The following is a 16,114-nucleotide window of genomic DNA, read 5'->3' as shown; positions in this document are numbered from 1 at the left end:
CGATTTAATCAAAAGCAACAGTAATAAGCCCATTCCGCGTCAGCAAGAGCGACACTTATAAAAATACTTGCAAGACGGAAAAAAGAAAGGTGAAACTGCTGGCATTGTTTTACCTTCTTGAAAATTTGCTTCATGACTGGCTCCATAGAAGAGAGCTACAATCCTTTTCCTATCTTCAAGCTACTCCAAGATCATACTACACACCTGGACACACACACACACACACACACACACACACACACACACTCACTCACTCACTCACTCACCACACTCAAGAGAGGGGAAAAAGCAAACAGCACTGATGAAAATCGCTCCCCACTCACAGATCCCCCCTCCCCGAGAGGCTTGGCTGGCACTGGGCTGATGTCTGAGGCCTATGAATCACACAGATTTTAGTGTACTTCCCTGTCATGCCGTTTATTGTCGGTGCGACCAAGGCACCTTAACTTCCTCTGGAATCTTAATTTCCTCGGCACTAAAATAGAACAATAGAAAGCCCCTGTTAAGATGAAGTAGATTCCTGTAAGGGTAGGCTATGTAAATATGGAGGTGAAAGGTGAGTGATTTGATTAGTGAAAATGGTGCAATGGAATTGTGTTGAGAATTGGAACAGAACGGGACTGAATCCGATTATAAAAAATAAAGAAATATGCAGGATCTATATAGGGCTGGAAAACCTTGTATGAAGTAAGATAACCCCGGCTCGGAGAGACAGGTACCATATACTCTCTATTATATTTGACCCCAGCCCCTAATGGTTAAATATGTATATCCAGGTGGGAATAAATATGAGAAGGCCGGGAAACTAGGAAGGGGCCGAGGAGACTGGGGGTTAAAAAAAATGGCTTTAAAGATCTAAAATACCGGGGCTGGGGATTTAGCTCAGTGGTAGAGCGCTTACCTAGGAAGCACAAGGCCCTGGGTTCGGTCCCCAGCTCCAAAAAAAAGAACCAAAAAAAAAAAAAAAAAAGATCTAAAATACCAATCATTAAGAGTGCTCCTGTGAGCAAGAGTTAGGAGTGTCTATTGCTCTTCCAGAGGACTTGAATTTGATTCTCAGAATATAAGTGGGGCAGTTGTCAAACACCCTAACTCCAGCTCCAGGGAGTTGGACACCTCTGTCTTCCACAGGCACCTGGGGCTTTCACGTACACATATCCACACATGTGCACATAATTTAAGAAAATAGTGCCGTGCTGCAGGATATTTGATCACACTGTGGACTCTGAAACTTTGTTGTTTACTTAAAAAATGTTTCTATTTGTGTGGTTCAGCCTTGGCACATACCTTTAATCCCTCTGTCTGGAATACACACATGCCCTTAGTACGCAGCTTTAATCCAAACAATGGAGATAAAGTTAGTTCGTAGAAGAAAGCACCCATGTTTGAAAGTGATGTCTAGTTGAGTAGCAGACAAATCAGAGAAAGATTTGACAGAATAGCATATGCCCAATTTTCACAAGAAGAGAGGGGAAAGGGAAGCTACTTAAGAGGCAGTGCAGGGGTTGGGGATTTAGCTCAGTGGTAGAGCGCTTGCCTAGGAAGCGCAAGGCCCTGGGTTCGATCCCCAGCTCCGAAAAAAAGAACCAAAAAAAAAAAAAAAAAAAAAAAAAAGAGGCAGTGCAGAGGGGCTGGGGATTTAGCTCAGTGGTAGAGCGCTTACCTAGGAAGCGCAAGGCCCTGGGTTCGGTCCCCAGCTCCGGAAAAAAAGAACCAAAAAAAAAAAAAAGAAAAAAGAAAAAAAAAGAGGCAGTGCAGAGGAGAAAAGGAGTCAGTTTTACTGGGGAAGTAAAGATTGCAGGTTGCAGAGAGAGAACAAGCTAGTCACAACTGAAGACAGAACAAGCCAGAGAGTGAGAAGAAGCCAGAAGATTAGAACAGATTGACAGAGATAGTTTGAGATCAAGCAGAGCAATTCAGGAGAAGCTGGAGAAGCTAGAAGGAATCAGTCAGCTTGGAGAGGAGTTGGAGGCAGAACAGCTGAGTTGAACCAGCCAGGGGTCAGAAAGAACTAGAAAGGGTGAGCTTATTCAGCAGCAAGTCTCAGAGGCTGAAAACACTCTAGGCCTAGATAAGATTGTCCAGAGACTGGAAGTTTCCAGGTCTGGGCCTAGGTTAGCAGACAGAGGCAGTGAGCCTTCAGACGACAATTACATTAGGTGAGTAAAAAGTTTCTTTTACAGCAAAGCTTTGATTATTTATTTGTTTGTATTTTGAGGCAGGGTCTCTCTGTGTAATCCTGACTGTCCCAGAACTTGCTATGTAGACCAGTGTGGCCTCCAACTCACAGAGATCCTCCTGCCTCTGCACACTGAGATTAAAGGTGTGCATCACCACATCTGTCCAGTACACTTTTTCCTTTTTTAGAAGTATACTTGTAATTTTTGGGTGAAAAATTATTAATATAGGCTCTGAGGGTGGGATCTTCTGCCAGAATTCCAGGATTCAGACTCCAGTTCATCTACTTGCTAGCTGATTACTTATAGATAAGAGAAATCTTTCTTGATCCCCATAGCAAGCTAGCAAGGCTAGGTGTATCAGGGAGCTCTGGGTTGGATGGTGAGCCCCAGCCTTGCTGAATCAGGAGGAAGAACAATTGAATGTGATTCTATACATCAACCTTGGGCCTCCACACACACACACACACACACACACACACACACACACACATGCCAACCATTTATATACACACACGTATACCACACATACATGAAAAATGGAAAAAGAAAAACAATATAAAAAAGAGAATTCATCCTTACACCTCACTGTGCACATCTATAACAAGAGAACAATAGGAAAAATGGAAGAAGGAATACAGTCAGGGGAAAGGGGAGGAAAAGAGGAAGCAGGAGAGGAAAGAAACAAATATATAATATATATTCCATATATATGTGTATATATATGGAATCTTCTTACTATTTAAGGTAATTTTTAAAATAAAATATTAAAATAAATAAATAGTATATGGGTTGAACATTTCTAATCCCAAACTCTGAAATATGAAACACTCCAATGTCTAACTTTCTCTGAGTCTTCAATCAGATACCACAAGTGGAAATTTCCACACCACAAAACTTGGTTACATGTACAAGATTTTTGAAAACCTTTAGTGAGATTACTTTCAGGCTTTTTATGAAGGATCCCAACTCTGAGATGGCATCTCCGAGGCGTCTCATTGGGTATATGCTAAGCTGAGATGGTCTTGATCTCAGCCATCCTGGATGAAGGATGGTTAAGTCTTTATAGACATGGTTCCCATCAACATTTAATACAGCTTGAGGCTCACAGTAACAACTCAAATGAGAGCTCTTCCTTCTGTTATAGGTACAATGTTATTGTGTTCTGAGTAAAGGTTATCCTTGAGTTATTCAAATGCTGACTACTGTGCCCCCATATCTGGTTGCAATCCTTAGTCTACGAATCTCCTGTCTGGTCAATAAAGCTAGCTAACTAGCCTATGAGCAGGGGTGAAAATAGGCTGGACTTCCTTGCAGTCAGGGGGCAGAGAGAGAGGGGGGGGGAGAAGAAGGAAGAGGAGGAGGAGGAGGAAGAGGAAGAAGAGGAGGAGGAGGAGAGGGAGAAGGGAGGGGAAGGAAGGGGGAGGGAGAGGAGTGGGGATTAGCCATGGGGAGAGAGTGTCAGGAAACATCAGGAGAAAACCACCTGGAGCAAAGAAAGCCATAAAATGCAAGTATCCTGGGGATTTTGGTTGAGAGAGAGAGTCATATTAGCTTAGAAAATTAAAATAGAGTTATGCCTCTCAGTTGTTGTGCCCTTAAAGCTTGATAAATAAATATAATAGCCAGCTTGGTAAGAGGAAGACCGTAGCTCACTTATTAAAATGCCATTTAACATGCTAGTGCTAATGCTGATATTATTTCATGCCAAGCATGTGTCAAACACCATAAGGCATATCATAATGGCCCAAGTTGCTTTAAAGCAGGAGAAATAAGACAAATTCATACCTACAGAGCAAATTAGATTTTCATCAAGAACGACCAAATGAGAAGAGATCACACTCACTTCTTTATTCAACATATTTTAAGTGACACCCTACCACATGTAGGTAGTAACAGAGGAAAACAAAGACCCTGAAGAGGGAGAGGGATGACAGCAGGAGGTAAAATGAGGCAGGGGATGAAAATCATGCTAATGTGATTAGTGTGCGCAGACTCATCTTACGAGAAGATTTGGGGAAGGAACTAGTGCACACATTCGTTTACGAATTCATTCAACTAAACGTTTGATTTTTCTGTAGAATTTGCTTCAGAAAGATTCCCTACTTTCAAAGAAAGGTGCTTTTGCATTTAACTACTTACACTGTGTAAGAAATGAGCCATCATTTTACAAAAGTAGAAAACGCAGACAAGCACGACTCAAAATTAAAATCGCCTGTGATTCTCCTGTTCAAAGAGAACACTTCCCTGCCACCACAAGATGAGGCCATGGGGTCAGCCCCCAGATCAGGAGGAGTTTGGCTATTGTGAGAACCTGAAAGGCTGGGTATAGAAAGTTGAGAGAGGTCTGCTTGAGGGTAGAGGTAAAAATTAGCTGCGAGCATAAAATTAAAGAGGGGTAAGAGAAACAGTGTTGCTTTCATTTCGGGTTGTAAAGCATGAGGAGCGGTCAAAAAGAAAAGAAAATAATAAATAATCTTTCAATATAATATTTTATAAAAATACAAACTATTACCAAAGAAAAGCCCCACAATGGCAGAACACTTGAAATGTAACTAAAGGCTTAAGGAAAGATCCAACCAATGCTGTCCAGCTCAGCCTTGTTTACCTGGCCCTCTTCCTAATCTGCATACACTGATCACTCCCTGTAACTCTGATCTCACACATTCTTTTCTGCCCTACTCTGGGTCCTGCCCCATGGGCTTCTGGTTTGTCTCATTCAACCGGAAGCACCTGTAAGAAACCAGGAGGCTAAGGACGGCCTCAGCTAAGGTCTCCTATGCCAATAGCTTGTGCCAGGCCTCTCTCTGGCTCCTCTGGAGTTCATCAAGCTCTGTCTCTCCAATTCCTTCCTATTCTGGACTCTGGGACTGCGTCCTCTTCTCTTCACACCATTCATACCGCCCACATTACTGTTGACTGTCCCTCCTAAGTTCCACGAGAGGCCACTTCAGCGGGCCTGTCAGAGAATTCATCCTACCTGCCTGATTCCACTGAGGGAAATGACACATGACTCACACCTGCCTCCCCAGGAACTTGCTGATTCTAGCAGACTGGCTGGCCAGTAAGGTCGTGTAGCCATCCCTGCCCACCAGCACCACCACCACCACCACCACCACCATCTTTGCCAGCACTAGGGTTATAGGAACAGGGTGAAAATGTGTGCTATGGGTGTGGCAGCTTAAAGAGGTACTTGGTGGGCAGGGACCCAAAAAGGAGGTAGAGGCAGAAAAGAGGGGGACAGAGAAGGACAGAAAGAGAGGGCAGCCAGAAACAAGTGGGAGCAGAGAAAGAGAGTGAGAAGAGGAGAGAAAGGGAAGAGAAGGAGGAGGAGAAGGGGAGGAGGAGGAGGAAGAGGAGGAGGAGGAGGGGAAGAGGAGGAGGGGAAGAGGAGGAGGGGAAGAGGAGGAGGGGAGGAGGGGAGGAGGAGGGGAAGAGGAGGAGGAGGAAGAGGGAAAGAGGAAGAGGAGGGGAAGAGGAAGAAGGGAGGAGGGGGAGGAGGAGGAGGGGAGGAGGAGGAGGGGAAGAGGAGGAAGAGGAAGAAGAAGAGGGGAAGAGGAAGAGGAGGGGAAGAGGAGGAGGGGGAGGAGAGGGAAGGGTGGGTAGTGAGCAGCCCTCTTAGATACTGGTGGCAGCACAGGTAGCAATTGCAGCAGGCGATGACATAAGTTATTGCTAGGTCACTGTAGAGAGGAGCCTAGCAGAATTGTTCTGTTGTCTATACGTCAACAGCGTGGGGTTTTATTTGGGTGCTGGTGGTCCAAATGCCTGTCCGTGCTTGACTGGCGAGCACCTTGCTGACTAAGCTGACCTCACAGCCGGAAAACCAGGCTGCTTGACCTTACTTTGCTGAAGAGTTTAAAATAGCCTGGTCACTCATCTCCCTGTCTCCTTCCTGTCCCTGAATGTCACCGCATCCAGTGTCTGGGAGCTCGATATTTCCCCAGGTTCACCTGGCACCTAATCCTTTGGCATCTGAGGCCTGGCTTGTGGAAGAATGGCAGGGTTCTGCCAGGTCAACTTTCCCCCTCCCCATACCCCGCCCCCTAACTTAGCCATGCTCCAGTTCGTTCTGTCTTCATCTCCAGTGGACTTTGCACACCTGACTACAAACTTTGAAAGGAGTCTTCTCATCTGTGTTGAGGAAAAAAAAAAATCTGGTGTTCAGGGGTGAAGACCCAGTGCCTGGAGGTCATGGGTGGAGGAGGATGTGGGAAGGAAGGTAGGTCTTCCAGAAAATGGTGTTCTGTAAGAAAACAAAGACAAGAGGTATAGGGGCCTGAGCATCCAATGTGCAAAGACAGGAATCAGGAAGGAAAAATGTCATGGTCGAGTGGATGCCAATAGGACTGGGTTAGCACTGTCAATACTCGGGGCAGAGATGCAGGATGCTGCAGGAGCCTTTGGGAGGACTGGTAAGCTCAGGTCTCCTGAAAGGACTGCTGTGAGCCCTCCCGTCCCTGACACTGCTGAGGTAGAAGGGGGCACTTACAAGGTGCTGGTGGGCATGCAAACTGGCGCAGCCACTGAGGAAATCAGTGTGGAGAGTCCTCAGAGGAAAATCTATGAAAGATCTACCCAGATAAAGCGCTCTTAGGTATTTATTTACCTGAAAGACTCCATGCCAATGGACCACAGAGATGCCAACCCATGGGTGTTTGCTGCAGCGCTGTTTCCCATAAGGAAGTTATGGCTCCAGCCAGGGTGGCCAGAGAAATAGATGAGGACACTGAAGTCATAAATAGTTTGCAGGCAAGAACGCAGTCATGGAAAACATGTCACTGGCTGTGTCCTCCTGCATCTATCACTAAGAAAATGCCCTGAAAGAAAGGAGAGAAAGGGCAGAGTCAAGTTGGCCCAGCGCTGGACTGGGGTCCTAGAAGCTGCAGTGGAGTGGAGTCTCTCCACACCCCGAAGCCCCAGGTATCCAGCACCAGACCAAGGCTGACAACCCACGTCGGCCATGCAGGGCTTAGTACAGGTGAGAACGCCACCGCCACCATGTTACCCACGTGCCCCCTCTCATCTTCACTGTATTTCCTGCAGTGTCATGGTGGATCTGCCACTTCCAGATGGCGCACTGCCCTGTGGTCAAAAAAAAAAAAAAAAAAAGGAGAGAAGAGCATCAGAGAAAATGGTTGTATCGCCTGAAAATGTGCCCTGGGACATCTGTAATTTCCATTATCAGAGCCTTTTAAAAAATATCTGAAGATCGATTCAAGATAGCAGAAGCCACTGACCCGCACTTGCAAGACCTCTGAGCAGCTAGCTCCTTGGATGGGCCCTCAGTCCCTCCTGAGGCTTGGACAACAGAACCAGGACACAGCATGGGGCTGCCACTGCTCTCTGGCTATTGCTGCTCGCCCTACTGGGGGAGGAGAGCTCGGGCTGGCATGGCGGCCTCAGAATGTCTTACTCAGTGAGCTGGGGAGTCAGCTTCTACTGGGGAGGAGGGCAGAAAGGTGGACAGCATCCTGGAGCTCTTTCGAATCCTGTCCCTGGATACCCTGCACAGCCAAAAGATCAACCCAATTCTAGGCAACAACAGGATATCTGAGATGAGTCTCAGCTATGGCCCAATATTTATAGTGCTTAGGAAACCAGAGACCTTGAACCAGACCAATGGCTTGTTGCAATAAGAAACTGCATGTAAAGCTCTCTCTCTCTCTCTCTCTCTCTCTCTCTCTCTCTCTCTCTCTCTCTCTCTCTCTGTGTGTGTGTGTGTGTGTGTGTGTGTGTACACATACATATACATATACATATACACATGCATACTGTATGACACATTGCTCTTTGCAGTGCCAGTTCCATGAATAAAGGTGTGATGGAGAGGTGAGAAGGATTGCAGAACAAATGCCCTGCACATGGCAGGGAGACAAAGCGAGAGGCATGGGGTGGTGACAGATGTAGAAGTTCAGTGGCTGTGGACTGGATAGCATTGCCAAGTAGGGCTGGCAGGATGGTGAACCGCAGCCTGGATGTGATACAGCAGGCGATGACAGCTTGTTCACAATGGAGAACGGTTCGTTTTCTGGATTGGGCCTCCTCGAAAAGCCTCCATGGTCCATGCTGTTGCCAGAGGCCATGTTGCTGCATGTGGTCTGTGCTACAGCGGGGAGCCATGCTGGTGTCTGTGGTTCGTGCTGCCCCCTAAGGCCATGTTAGTGTCCGTGGTCTGAAATGCCATTGAGGGTGTGGGAGGTTTATGTTCATGGCTAGTATTTCTGCCAGAGGCCATGTTGATGTACTCGATCCTTGCAGCCACCAGAGACCATGTAGATGCCTGTGGTCTGTTTGGGTGCTGGAAACCACATGGAGGTCCATGATCCATGCTGCTACAGGCTGTTATGGGCAAGGAAGCTTCTGTTATAATGGTGTCCATTGCTCCAGACTCATGATTGAGAATAAGAGACATCGAAGGCTTCTACAACAACCTCCTCTCCCCCAAAGAAACCAATTAGACAGAAAGCTATTAAAGAAAGTCCTTAAGAACTCTAAAGTGGGGGCTGGGGATTTAGCTCAGTGGTAGAGTGCTTGCCTAGCAAGCGCAAGGCCCTGGGTTTGGTCCCCAGCTCCGAAAAAAAAGAAAAGAAAAGAAAAAAAAAAGAACTCTAAAGTGTATCACTTCACAGTTGATGGCAGTGGAGGTGGGGTTGATAAAGGACTCAATTATCCTTGAAGGGCTGCTCACTGGAAGGTTGGCCAAGCTTTAGTGAGTATGTGGGCAACACAAATTATTCTTGGTGTTTCTCTCTCTCTCTCTCTCTCTCTCTCTCTCTCTCTCTCTCTCTCTCTCTCTGTGTGTGTGTGTGTGTGTGTGTGTGTGTGTGTGTGTGTGTGTGTGTGTGGTGATTGGGTTTTATTCTGCAAAATTCCCAAATAACCAATAAAAATATTATGGGGCAGGGAGAAAATGCCCTGTAGGCTTGCCTACAGCCTGACCTTTTGGAAGCATTTTTTTCAATGGAATTCCCTTCTCTCAGGTGACTCTATCTTGTGTCAAGTTGACATAAAGCTAGCCAGCATAGGTGGGAAGGAGACAACAGAGTGTGTGGGTAAGGGTCTTATAGAGAAGGTGTGTTTATACAGAGCTCAGGTATCAAAATAGGAGTTTATCACAGGGAATGGGAGTAGGGTGAGGAGAAGATTCTAGAAGAAGCAGCAAGAACAGAAGCATGCTTAGGGCCGAGTCGATGGTGAATTGGTTAAGAGCACTTGCTGCTTTTGCAGAGGGTCTGGGTTCAGTGCTGCTAAACGCCCATATGGTGGCTCACAACTGTCTAGAACTCTAGTTCCAGGGGACCCAAAGCCCACTCTGACCTCTCTGGGTGCCAGGCACATGCCTGGCCCACATGCGTACATGCACCATTCGTGCACATAAAAATATAATTAATATTAAAAGGGTAAAAAGAGAACAATTAAAAAATTCCAAATGTTTGTGGTTAATAAGACGTAAGAACTTGGTTACCTTTCTTGATGCCAATCAACTTGCAAATAAAAGAAACGGTGACCCCGGGGTGGCAGTTCATGGCCAGCTAGTGGATTATTTAAAGTGATACACTCACACCCAGAAGGTAAATGTTGCCACAACTCAGGTGAAACGTGTTCTAGGAAACGGAGATTAGTATGGCTTATCCCGGTGTTGGTTCCGATTTTGGCTACACTGAGTCTCATCCATGCTTATATCCGATTGGTACTCCTGACTTGCTTTTTTGAACAGAACTGGACGGGGAAGTTTCAGAAGCAAAACAAAAGAGAACAAGATCAAATATCCACAGGAAAATAATCTGTGGGTGCTCTATAGAGCAAAGGCAAACTGACTCTCAGAAAGATAGCGCCCAGCACTATTCTCTCAGGATAATGCCTTGCTCATCAGGACCGTCCCTACGGATTTAAAAAGAAATGAACACAGTATTTACACAGTAGTATTTAGAATTTGATTGTTTGCTAGATTTGTTAAACATATTTGACGTACCCTATTCTAATGGTACGTACCTTGGATCTGGCATCTAAGCTGACGCAACGGTTCATTCATTCCTCTTATTTCATGGCGAGTACAGGACTTAGAAATCCCCTGGCCACACCCTGGAAGACATCCACATTGGCACACTCAACCCACCTCCACCCCTTTACTGCCTAGTGCTTTTGCTCTTTCTCAATTTTTTTTCTCTATCAATGCAAATGTTTTCCTTTTCAGAAACGCAAGCCTCTTGATATAATTTAGGAAACGTCAGTAGTCACAATGGTTTGGTAGTATGTACTGAAGATAATGGTGAGGATATTTAGACTGACTCATACCCACTTATTTACACTCTATCCTGTAAAGGCTGTTATGGGATTTAAGTTATCTTTAAGCCGATCCACACCGTGTAATAAAATGTAAGACAAAGTGACCAGTGTGGGAAACATAACCACTGTGCTTGACGTGAAAGGTAATGGGTGCTTCACAGATCTTATAGGACTGGGTCTGTTTCAGGGACATTCATTTGATTACACTGTTTGGTCATTGGAAATGGCACCCATTGCACTCACGGAATGGTGAGTTCCTTTGTCAGGGTTGAACAAAGGTTCACTCAATATTCTTCTCAGAGGCTTGTGATGAACACCTTCTACAGGACAAGCACTATACTGAGTGCTGGACATTTGCAGAGGAGAGGAGTCTCTCTCTCTAGATGAGCTGGAGACACAGGGGTAAGACTTGTGTCAGAGTTCTCTGCCTGGGAGACCGTGTCAGTGATCCCATGCTACAATAATGCTGGGTAAGGACCAACCAATGGCCTCCGTGGTATATAATAACTGGTAATTGCCCATGTGTCGGGAGTGAGGTGGTTGAGGACCTCCTGGCTGCTATTGGCTAATCCACAGTGGCCTCAGCAGGACAACCATGGTAATTTGGATCTGCCTTTCATGCCTGGTATTCTACCTGTTATTCCAGATTCTCATGGGAGCAGCCTAGACACAAGCCTGAATGTGTGCATGATTTTTCTTTGTTCTGATTTGAGGCAGGCTCTTACTCTGTAGCCCAGGCTGGCCTTGAACTCTGCAGTTATCCTCCTGCCTCTGTCTGCCAAGTGTTAGGAGCACAGACAGGTGTCCCAACACCCAGCTACTGCACAAGCAATCTTTTTAATTTCTTTGACAATTTCATCAGTGTATGTATTTTTTATACATTCACTCCCTTTTCCCTGTCCCCCCCTGCCCCACTTCCTCTGAATCCCCTCTTCCCCCAAGTCTCCTTTCTGACTTTCCTGCCCTTCTATGTGACCAGTGATTTTAATCAGGGCTGCTTGCCTGAGCGTGGGTGGGGCCCACTCACTGAGGCACGGAGCAGCCCTCTTAGAAACATAAAACTATAAGCACACTATTGACAGTCTTTGGAGAGATGCTCGCAAATGCTGCCCTTGAGACACTTCACCAGCCCTAAATGACACAAGGGTTTATTTATTTACTGTCCCAAGATCATGGTTTTCTGTTTGCCTTGCTGTCTTCTCCCTAGTCTATCCGGGTCATGCAAGAAGGTTGAGTTCATGTCTAGATGGTTCTCTACCCTTTGCCTGCCATCTCACTAGTAAGAATAGCACGCCACATCCTTCACCTTCCTGCCCTAAAGGAAACCTGGGTCATAGCTACGGACATGCCTTCTCCTGCCTCATCTTCAGTGACAGCCCCACAGTGGAACGGTTGTCCCTCCCTGCTCCTCATGGCTACCTGCAATCCATTCTGACGCTCCCTTTCTAAAGATGGCTGGCTTTGAAGCTGATGTCAACCAGGCTTCTTACCCTGGTTGTGGCCAAATGGCTGTTGTCACACTTCAGTCATGCTCACGGGGCAACTCTGCACGGACTTGCTATCCTATAGGTGGTCTTTCTAGATCAATGGTTCTCAACCTTCCTAATGCTGTAACAGTTTAAGAGTTCTTCATGTTGTGGTGGCCCCCAACGATAAAAGTACTTCCCTGCTACTTCAGAACTGTAATCTTGCTACTGTTATGAATCATAATGTAAGTATTTGACAGGCAGGGTATCTGATGTGACCCCTGAAAAAGGGTAATTTGACCCTCAAGGGGGTCGAGACCCACAGGTTGAGAACTACTGTTCTTGATGTATCATGTCTAAAATCTTTGACATCCTTGCTCCTAAGAGCTCCATGGTAGCTCTACAACACTTCTTGTGCATTTGTTTCTCCTCTAATCCAGCTTCAACTCCTCAGTCATCCTTACAAGTCACCCCAGTGAAGGCTCGCTTGGTTCTCTGCTCCTCAGTGTCATGACTGCACTCTTGAAAAACAACCAGTTGTACCTAAGTCTGACTCTGCATGGACACCTGCCAAAAGGCAGCGACTGCACAAGACTCCCTCCTGTGACTACTCCTGTCATCCTAAGCTTAGGACCCCTCACCTCCAAAAGGCTTTTAGCGTTACTTGTCTGACTTATCTGCATCACTAATCCATTCTCATGGATGTTCGTTCCTGTCTTCTTTTTGTTTACTCTTTTGAGACAAGGTCTCATGTAACCAGACTCACCTCAAACTCACTATATAGTGTAGCTTGACCTTGAACTCTTGACCTTCCTGACTGCCTCCACCTGCCTAGTGTGCCACCATGCCTGACCTTTCCTAAAGACAGGGAGATAATACCTCATCTGTTGTTTGTTGACACGTCCAGGTTAAAGAAAAAAATGCAGGTAGATAAATGAATATACATTGACACATATATGTAGGTATATTATGTATGTATGCACACATATGTAGATTATAAGAGCAGGCTACCTTTCTTATCTCCCATTCCACTAGTCATACCTTCGTACTCAGGACCCGGCAGCATTAACTTCTTGTCAAGGCCATTGATGGCACAATGTTTTAATACCTTTGTCTATTTTTGGAGGGAGTGGTAAGAAAGGGTCGCCCTATGTAGCCCGTACCTGAAACTCGGTCCTTCTGCCACATAACCACGCTTGGTGGCATACATCTTCTATCCCCGCACTTGGGAGATAGGAATCACAGGAGTATACTACTACACCGGGTCCTTTTAGAGGTTTTGAACACAGTTGACTATTTCTTTCTCCATGACATGACTTCTTTTCTTGGCTTGAAGGACTCCATACTGGCCCTACATATACCATCTCTGTGTTAACTCTCAAATGTGTACCATCAACCAGAGGTCTCCTCCGATCTCTGAATTGATGTATATATCCGTCCACTTGATAGTTCTTCTTGGATGCCCACTAGGCCTCTTGAACTTGACTCTTCCAGAATTCAACTCCTGAGTTCCAATCCTCAAACCTAACTCTTTCCTTTTTCAAAAGCCGACTGTGTATCTCTGAGTCAGTCTTGACACCCGGTGAATTCGTACATCGTGATTTGACTCTACTTTTTCGCTGAATATTTTAAACGCTCATCATAGTGTCTGGTACCTTATCAATATACCATCCTGAGACCTTCACTTCTGCCCTAATTGATCTGTGGGACTCTACCCCTGGCCCTCTTACAGTGTGTGCCCCTCAGTTATCCACAATGGTTCCTGCAATGTCTTTTCTAAATCCCTCCCCCCAAACCTCCAGAGGCTTCTGAGTTTAAAACTAGGGCAAAGTTTCACGAAGAGTGAAAAAGGCATCATATCTGACCCAGTAACCTCAGCAAGTATAGCCCATGTAGCCATTCCATTAGGCCTCCTGTGATCCCTGACTAAGAGACTGCCTTTTCTCTTCCCTTTATCTATTGTCTTTCTTCAGGTATTTCCTTAGCCCTCATGTTCTTTGTCTCTCCACTCAATTCTTATTTTCCTCTACCTTCCAGTCACGAAAGCAGAAGCCCCCAAACACAGCCACAGTCTCTTTTACAGCACACATGTTGGGCAGGTGAGAAACATAACAACAACATATCTGACGACACTCTACCAACAGGGTGTCTTAGTTAGGGTTTTACTGCTGTGAACAGACACCATGACCAAGGCACGTCTTATAAGGACAACATTTAATTGGGGCTGGTTTACAGGTACAGGAGTTCAGTCCATTATCATTGAGGTGGGAGCGTGGCAGCATCCAGGCAGGCATGGCGTACAGGAGCTGAGAATTCTGCATCTTGTTCTGAAGGCAAACAGGAGAAGACTGGCTTCCCGGAAGCTAGGATGAGGGTCTCTAAGCCCATACCCACAGTGACACACTTCCTCCCACACCTACTCCAACAAGGTTACACCCCCTAATATTGCCACTCCTTGGGCCAAGCATATTCAAACCACCACAGAGGGCTTCACCTGTGTTTGCCTCACGTGTGTTTTCCATACCCAAAGCAGAGCCTGGACTATAACAAACACTCCACAGATATTTTGGACCTTATAACATGAAAGAAGTTAGGATAGACTGTAGAGATGTCAGCCCTGAAAAGATACTTACTGGCAACCTGGGGAGTTCGAGTCTTGTCTGTAATGTGTTCCAATGCAGCGTTTATATCTAGGAAGCACTAGAGATTAGAGTGGTACAGGAAGTGATCACACCAACGGCTGAGTGACGACTAGAAAGGATGGTATGGGAGGTGAAAGAAGAGTTGAGGCATCACTGACATACATCCAATCAAGAAAAATTGAAAACCTGAGCAAAGACGGTGGCTCCCAACATAAGGGGGACACGTTGAACAGCCCTTCAGGAGTACAATATACAGACCTTAGATATTAACATAAAGCGTGGACTGTAGCCCACCACAAGACCCACTAATGTCCTTACCAGACTTCATCTCCGTTAGGCAATCATAGTTGGTTCTGAAGCTGAGGTAGAATTCTAGAAGTCTGATGCTGTCTGGCAATTCAGGCTGCTGCTTCTGTCAAGGCAAATGACAATGCCTGAGCCTCACTGGGAACTCCTGGCTCTTTGTTCCCCACTTTATCGTCCTCCCTTCCCTGTTAAAGAGCCTCAAGAAAGCAACAACCAAAGAGAAATCTAAGACTGCAATTCTCTTTCCCCCTAACTCTGATTTACCCTAATCCAACCTGTTCTTCCACTGTTGAAACAAACACTTCAAACACAGAGATTAAGGCTATCTCTCTGCCACCAAATTCCTACACAGTTGTCCACTGCCGGATCCCACCTTAAAGAGGCAGGCTCGGGGGCTGGGGATTTAGCTCAGTGGTAGAGCGCTTGCCTAGGAAGCGCAAGGCCCTGGGTTCGGTCCCCAGCTCCGAAAAAAAAAAAAAAGAAAAAAAAAAGAAGCAAAAAGAGGCAGGCTCTACTTCGGGCAACTGCCCATTTGAAAATAATGTTTCTAACAACTAGTACCCCCACACACACACACATGCCCTAAGCTGCAGGTACATCCCGAAATGCTAAAATCAAACTTAGAGAAGGATAGCCAAACTCAAAAGATGACATCCTTCAGGGTCCTTTCTCTAAACACAGCTACTAATCCAATGCCTTGGGCTTGGTAAACAATGCAGGGTTGGTGGCCAGTGTAAGAGAGTATTGGGCCCCTTAGCTCTGTCAGACTCACCATCCACATTGTGGACTGATGAATACTGAGTAGAATAAGGAGTGCTAGAGCCCTTGAATAAAAGGAACTCACGGAGAGACTCATCCTTTTAGTGGCATTGTGGTCAGAAAAGTCCATGCAGTCAAGAAGTGCCATGAAGATACTCCAAGCTCAAATTCCAGGGAGTAATAGTCTGGGGAAAAGTGGGAGTGGGATGCTGTAAGTAGCTTATATATTAATATTAGTAATTGTCATGTCTCTTTAAACTTGTTGAGAAGCTGATTTTGAAACCAAGATTCATACATACACCCTTTCAGGTCCAATCATGAAATTGGCATGCTACCACCACCACTGCCCCACACACACACCTCAAGAATATAAACAGTGTGGCCTTGGGGCTGTAGAGATGGCTCAGTGGTTAAGAACACTGGCTGCTCTTTTCCAGAGGACCTGAGTTCAGTTCCCAGCACCCACATGGTGGTT

This window comes from Rattus norvegicus, chromosome 19 (genome assembly GCF_036323735.1).
Source record: "Rattus norvegicus strain BN/NHsdMcwi chromosome 19, GRCr8, whole genome shotgun sequence".
Lineage (NCBI taxonomy): Eukaryota > Metazoa > Chordata > Mammalia > Rodentia > Muridae > Rattus > Rattus norvegicus.
This window is presented reverse-complemented; position numbering follows the sequence as displayed.